We start from the raw sequence: 7,648 nt of genomic DNA, 5'->3' as shown, positions 1-7,648 counted from the left end.
AAGTTTGAATATGATTATTACCTTGTATTAGAATGATAACCTACTGTAAGAAACAAAGATTTCTTGAGGTTGGATGATCACCTTACAAGATTGGAAGTGAGCTAGCAAACTTGAAAGTATTCTTGATTTTATTTAACTAGAACTTGTAGAATTTATGAAGAACACTTAGAACTTGAAGATAGAACTTGAGAGAGATCAATTAGATGAAGAAAATTGAAGAATTAAAGTGTTTGTAGGTGTTTTTGGTCGTTGGTGTATGGATTAGATATAAAGGATATGTAATTTTGTTTTCATGTAAATAAGTCATGAATGATTACTCATATTTTTGTTATTTTATGAGATATTTCATGCTAGTTGCCAAATGATGGTTCCCACATGTGTTAGGTGACTCACATGGGCTGCTAAGAGCTGATCATTGGAGTGTATATACCAATAGTACATACATCTAAAAGCTGTGTATTGTACGAGTACGAATACGGGTGCATACGAGTAGAATTGTTGATGAAACTGAACGAGGATGTAATTTTAAGCATTTTTGTTAAGTAGAAGTATTTTGATAAGTGTATTGAAGTCTTTCAAAAGTGTATAAATACATATTAAAACACTACATGTATATACATTTTAACTGAGTCGTTAAGTCATCGTTAGTCGTTACATGTAAGTGTTGTTTTGAAACCTTTAGGTTAACGATCTTGTTAAATGTTGTTAACCCAATGTTTATAATATCAAATGAGATTTTAAATTATTATATTATCATGATATTATCATGTATGAATATCTCTTAATATGATATATATATATATATATATATATATATATATATATATATATATATATATATATATATATATATATATATATATATATATATATATATATATATATATATATATATATATATATATACATTAAATGTCTTTACAACGATAATCGTTACATATATGTCTCGTTTAAAAATCACTAAGTTAGTAGTCTTGTTTTTACATATGTAGTTCATTGTTAATATACTTAATGATATGTTTACTTATCATAGTATCATGTTAACTATATATATATATATCCATATATATGTCATCATATAGTTTTTACAAGTTTTAACGTTCGTGAATCACCGGTCAACTTGGGTGGTCAATTGTCTATATGAAACATATTTCAATTAATCAAGTCTTAACAAGTTTGATTGCTTAACATGTTGAAAACATTTAATCATGTAAATATCAATCTCAATTAATATATATATACATGGAAAAGTTCGGGTCACTACAGTACCTACCCGTTAAATAAATTTCGTCCCGAAATTTTAAGCTGTTGAAGGTGTTGACGAATCTTCTAGAAATAGATGCGGGTATTTCTTCTTCATCTGATCTTCACGCTCCCAGGTGAACTCAGGTCCTCTACGAGCATTCCATCGAACCTTAACAATTGGTATCTTGGTTTGCTTAAGTCTTTTAACCTCACGATCCATTATTTCGACGGGTTCTTCGATGAATTGAAGTTTTTCGTTGATTTGGATTTCATCTAACGGAATAGTGAGATCTTCTTTAGCAAAACATTTCTTCAAATTCGAGACGTGGAAAGTGTTATGTACAGCCGCGAGTTGTTGAGGTAACTCAAGTCGGTAAGCTACTGGTCTGACACGATCAATAATCTTGAATGGTCCAATATACCTTGGATTTAATTTCCCTCGTTTACCAAATCGAACAACGCCTTTCCAAGGTGCAACTTTAAGCATGACCATCTCTTCAATTTCAAATTCTATATCTTTTCTTTTAATGTCAGCGTAGCTCTTTTGTCGACTTTGGGCGGTTTTCAACCGTTGTTGAATTTGGATGATCTTCTCGGTAGTTTCTTGTGTAATCTCCGGACCCGTAATCTGTCTATCCCCCACTTCACTCCAACAAATCGGAGACCTGCACTTTCTACCATAAAGTGCTTCAAACGGCGCCATCTCAATGCTTGAATGGTAGCTGTTGTTGTAGGAAAATTCTGCTAACGGTAGATGTCGATCCCAACTGTTTCCGAAATCAATAACACATGCTCGTAGCATGTCTTCAAGCGTTTGTATCGTCCTTTCGCTCTGCCCATCAGTTTGTGGATGATAGGCAGTACTCATGTCTAGACGAGTTCCTAATGCTTGCTGTAATGTCTGCCAGAATCTTGAAATAAATCTGCCATCCCTATCAGAGATAATAGAGATTGGTATTCCATGTCTGGAGACGACTTCCTTCAAATACAGTCGTGCTAACTTCTCCATCTTGTCATCTTCCCTTATTGGCAGGAAGTGTGCTGATTTGGTGAGACGATCAACTATTACCCAAATAGTATCAAAACCACTTGAAGTCCTTGGCAATTTAGTGATGAAATCCATGATAATGTTTTCCCATTTCCATTCCGGGATTTCGGGTTGTTGAAGTAGACCTGATGGTTTCTGATGCTCAGCTTTGACCTTAGAACACGTTAAACATTCTCCTACATATTTAGCAACATCGGCTTTCATACCCGGCCACCAAAAATGTTTCTTGAGATCCTTGTACATCTTCCCCGTTCCAGGATGTATTGAGTATCTGCTTTTATGAGCTTCTCTAAGTACCATTTCTCTCATATCTCCAAATTTTGGTACCCAAATCCTTTCAGCCCTATACCGAGTTCCGTCTTCCCGAATATTAAGATGCTTCTCCGATCCTTTGGGTATTTCATCCTTTAAATTTCCCTCTTTTAAAACTCCTTGTTACGCCTCCTTTATTTGAGTAGTAAGGTTATTATGAATCATTATATTCATAGATTTTACTCGAATGGGTTCTCTGTCCTTCCTGCTCAAGGCATCGGCTACCACATTTGCCTTCCCCGGGTGGTAACGAATCTCAAAGTCGTAATCATTCAATAATTCAATCCACCTACGCTGCCTCATATTTAGTTGTTTCTGATTAAATATGTGTTGAAGACTTTTGTGGTCGGTATATATAATACTTTTGACCCCATATAAGTAGTGCCTTCAAGTCTTTAATGCAAAAACAACCGCGCCTAATTCCAAATCATGCGTCGTATAATTTTGTTCGTGAATCTTCAATTGTCTAGACGCATAAGCAATCACCTTCGTTCATTGCATTAATACACAACCGAGACCTTGCTTTGATGCATCACAATAAATCATAAAATCATCATTCCCTTCAGGCAATGACAATATAGGTGCCGTAGTTAGCTTTTTCTTCAATAACTGAAACGCGTTCTCTTGTTCATCATTCCATTCAAATTTCTTCCCTTTATGCGTTAATGCAGTCAAGGGTTTTGCTATTCTGGAAAAGTCTTGGATGAACCTTCTGTAGTAACCAGCTAGTCCTAAAAACTGGCGTATGTGTTTCGGAGTTTTCAGGGTTTCCCACTTTTCAACAGTTTCTATCTTTGCCGGATCCACCTTAATACCTTCTTTGTTCACTATGTGACCGAGAAATTGAACTTCTTCCAACCAAAATGCACACTTTGAAAACTTAGCGTACAATTCTTCCTTCCTCAATACTTCTAACACCTTTCTCAAATGTTTACCGTGTTCTTGGTCATTCTTTGAGTAAATAAGTATGTCATCAATGAAAACAATGACAAACTTGTCAAGGTATGGTCCACACACTCGGTTCATAAGGTCCATGAACATAGCTGGTGCATTAGTTAAACCAAACGGCATGACCATAAACTCGTAATGACCGTAACGTGTTCTGAAAGCAGTCTTTGGAATATCATCTTCTTTCACCCGCATTTGATGATACCCGGAACGTAAGTCAATCTTTGAATAAATAGACGAGCCTTGTTGTTGATCAAATAAGTCGTCGATTCTCGGTAGTGGGTAGCGGTTCTTGATGGTAAGTTTGTTCAACTCTCGGTAGTCGATACACAACCTGAATGTACCATCTTTCTTCTTGACAAACAAAACAGGAGCTCCCCACGGTGATGTGCTTGGTCGAATGAAACCACACTCTAAAAGTTCTTGTAATTGGCTTTGCAGTTCTTTCATCTCGCTGGGTGCGAGTCTATAAGGAGCACGAGCTATTGGTGCAGCTCCTGGTACAAGATCTATTTGAAATTCAACGGATCGATGTGGGGGTAATCCCGGTAATTCTTTCGGATATACATCGGGAAATTCTTTTGCAATGGGAACATCATTGATGCTCTTTTCTTCAGTTTGTACTTTCTCGACGTGTGCTAGAATAGCATAGCAACCTTTTCTTATTAGTTTTTGTGCCTTCAAATTACTAATAAGATGTAGCTTCGTGTTGCCCTTTTCTCCGTACACCATTAAGGGTTTTCCTTTTTCTCGTATAATGCGAATTGCATTTTTGTAATAAACGATCTCTGCTTTCACTTCTTTCAACCAGTCCATACCGATTATCACATCAAAACTCCCTAACTCTACTGGTATCAAATCAATCTTAAATGTTTCGCTAACCAGTTTAATTTCTCGATTCCGACATATATTATCTGCTGAAATTAATTTACCATTTGCTAATTCGAGTAAAAATTTACTATCCAAAGGCGTCAATGGACAACTTAATTTAGGACAAAAATCTCTACTCATATAGCTTCTATCCGCACCCGAATCAAATAAAACGTAAGCAGATTTATTGTCAATAAGAAATGTACCCGTAACAAGCTCCGGGTCTTCCTGTGCCTCTGCCGCATTAATATTGAAAACTCTTCCGTGGCCTTGTCCATTTGTGTTCTCCTGGTTCGGGCAATTTCTAATAATGTGGCCCGGTTTTCCACATTTATAACAAACTACATTGGCATAACTTGCTCCGACACTACTTGCTCCGCCATTACTCGTTCCGACACCATTTGTTCCTTTCGTTCTATTAACCCCTGGTCCGTAGACCTCACACTTCGCCGCGTTATGACCATTTCTTTTACACTTGTTGCAAAATTTGGTGCAGAACCCCGAGTGATACTTTTCACACCTTTGGCATAGCTGCTTCTGATTGTTGTTGTTGTTGCGGTTATTATTGTTGTTGGGATGATTGTTGTAGTTGCTGTTGTTGTTGTTGTTGTTGTTGTTGTTGTTGTTGGGCCGTTTGTTGTAGTTGCGATTGATGTTGCGATTGTTGGGATAATTGTTGCGATTATTGTTGTAATTGCTGTTGTTGTTGTATTGGTGATTCTTATCACCGTTTTCCTCCCACTTTCTTTTGACTTGCTTCACATTGGCCTCTTCAGCAGTCTGTTCTTTAATTCTTTCTTTAATCTGGTTCACTAGTTTGTGAGCCATTCTACATGCCTGTTGTATGGAGGCGGGCTCGTGTGAACTTATATCTTCTTGGATTCTTTCCGGTAATCCTTTCACAAACGCGTCAATCTTCTCTTCCTCATCTTCGAATGCTCCCGGACACAATAGACACAATTCTGTGAATCATCTTTCGTATGTGGTAATATCAAATCCTTGGGTTCGTAACCCTCTAAGTTCTGTCTTGAGCTTATTAACCTCGGTTCTGGGACGGTACTTCTCGTTCATCAAGTGCTTGAATGCTGACCACGGTAGTGCGTACGCATCGTCTTGTCCCACTTGCTCTAGATAGGTATTCCACCATGTTAACGCTGAACCTGTGAAGGTATGCGTAGCGTACTTCACTTTGTCCTCTTCAGTACACTTACTTATGGCAAATACCGATTCGACCTTCTCGGTCCACCGTTTCAATCCGATCGGTCCTTCGGTTCCATCAAATTCCAAAGGTTTGCAGGCAGTGAATTCTTTGTAGGTGCATCCTACATGATTTCCTGTACTACTAGATCCAAGGTTATTGTTGGTATGTAGCGCAGCCTGTACTGCGGCTATGTTTGAAGCTAGAAAAGTACGGAATTCCTCTTCATTCATATTCACGGTGTGTCGAGTAGTCGGTGCCATTTCCTTCAAAATAATCAAATGGAACAAGTTAATCATACATAATATTAAGAGTAGTTAATAGTATTTCGTAGCATAATATGAACTCATTTATAAAAGCTTTTTCTTCATATTAGCGTTTTATAAGTTTAAATTCGGGTAGTACCTACCTGTTAAGTTCATACTTAGTAGCTAATATACAATTCAACTACTACAATTCTATATGAAAAACTGATTATAATAATATTTCGCGTTCAAACTTTTACACAATATTTTACGAACTTACAATACCGCTTATTTTACATATAGCATGAAATATAGCACACAATAAATTTGATACAAGATGGTTGTGAAGATAGTTCTAGCTAGTACACAAGTCGTTCAGCAAAGGCAATAAAGACACGTAATTCATACGTCCAGAAACAAGTCATGCATTCTGGTTTTACTAGGATTACTTCCCATCCTTGGTCTTGTGGAACATAACCGTTATGGCCGTTGATAAGACAGCGTGTTGTAACGTCGTCAAAGGGACGAGGGTTACGTAATGTCAAACAGTCCCGTAACAATCTAAAAACCTCATTTCTTACCCCAATTACCGACTCCGTCACTTGTGGGAACATTTTGTTTAATAGTTGTAGACCGATGTTCTTGTTCTCACTTTGGTGAGAAGCGAACATTACTAATCCGTAAGCATAACATGCTTCTTTATGTTGCATGTTAGCCGCTTTTTCTAAATCACGAAGTCCAATATTCGGATATATTGAGTCAAAATAATTTCTTAACCCATTGCATAAAATAGCATTTGGGTTCCCCGCAATATATGCGTCAAAGTAAACACATCGTAACTTATGGATTTCCCAATGTGATATCCCCCATCTTTTGAACGAAAGCCTTTTATAAACCAAGGCATTCTTGGAACGTTCTTCGAATGTCCTACAAACTGATCTCGCCTTAAATAGTTGTGCCGAAGAATTCTGACCGACTCTAGACAAGATTTCATCAATCATGTCTCCGGGTAAGTCTCTTAAAATATTGGGTTGTCTATCCATTTTGTGTTTTTATACTGTAAAATAGACAAGAGTTATATTCATAAAAAAAATACTTATTAATACAAGCAATTTTTACATATATCATAAAGCATAAGCACACTATATTACATATATTACACCACACGAATACAACTATCTTATTCCGACTCGCTTGTTTCTTCTTCTTCGGTTTTGGTTCATTTTGCCAAGTTTCTAGGGATATATGATGTTCCCCTAATACGAGCCGTAGTTTTCCACATTGGTTTAGAAAAACCTGGTGGTTTAGAGGTTCCCGGGTCATTGTTACAACTTAAGGACTTCGGGGGTTGACGATACATATAAAGTTCATCGGGGTTGGAATTAGATTTCTCTATTTTTATGCCCTTTCCCTTATTATTTTCTTTTGCCTTTTTAAATTCAGTTGGGGTAATTTCTATAACATCATCGGAATTCTCGTCAGAATCCGATTCATCGGAGAATTGGTAATCCTCCCAATATTTTGCTTCCTTGGCAGAAACACCATTGACCATAATTAACCTTGGTCGGTTGGTTGAGGATTTTCTTTTACTTAACCGTTTTATTATTTCCCCCACCGGTTCTATTTCTTCATCCGGTTCCGATTCTTCTTCCGGTTCCGATTCTTCTTCCGGTTCCGACTCTTCTTCCGGTTCCTCTTCGGGAACTTGTGAATCAGTCCACGAATCATTCCAATTTACATTTGACTCTTCATTATTCTTAGGTGAGTCAATGGGACTTGTTC

This window comes from Rutidosis leptorrhynchoides, chromosome 3 (assembly GCF_046630445.1).
Source record: "Rutidosis leptorrhynchoides isolate AG116_Rl617_1_P2 chromosome 3, CSIRO_AGI_Rlap_v1, whole genome shotgun sequence".
Taxonomy (NCBI): domain Eukaryota; kingdom Viridiplantae; phylum Streptophyta; class Magnoliopsida; order Asterales; family Asteraceae; genus Rutidosis; species Rutidosis leptorrhynchoides.
The sequence above is the reverse complement of the archived record's forward strand: the minus strand, read 5'-3'. Positions refer to the sequence as shown.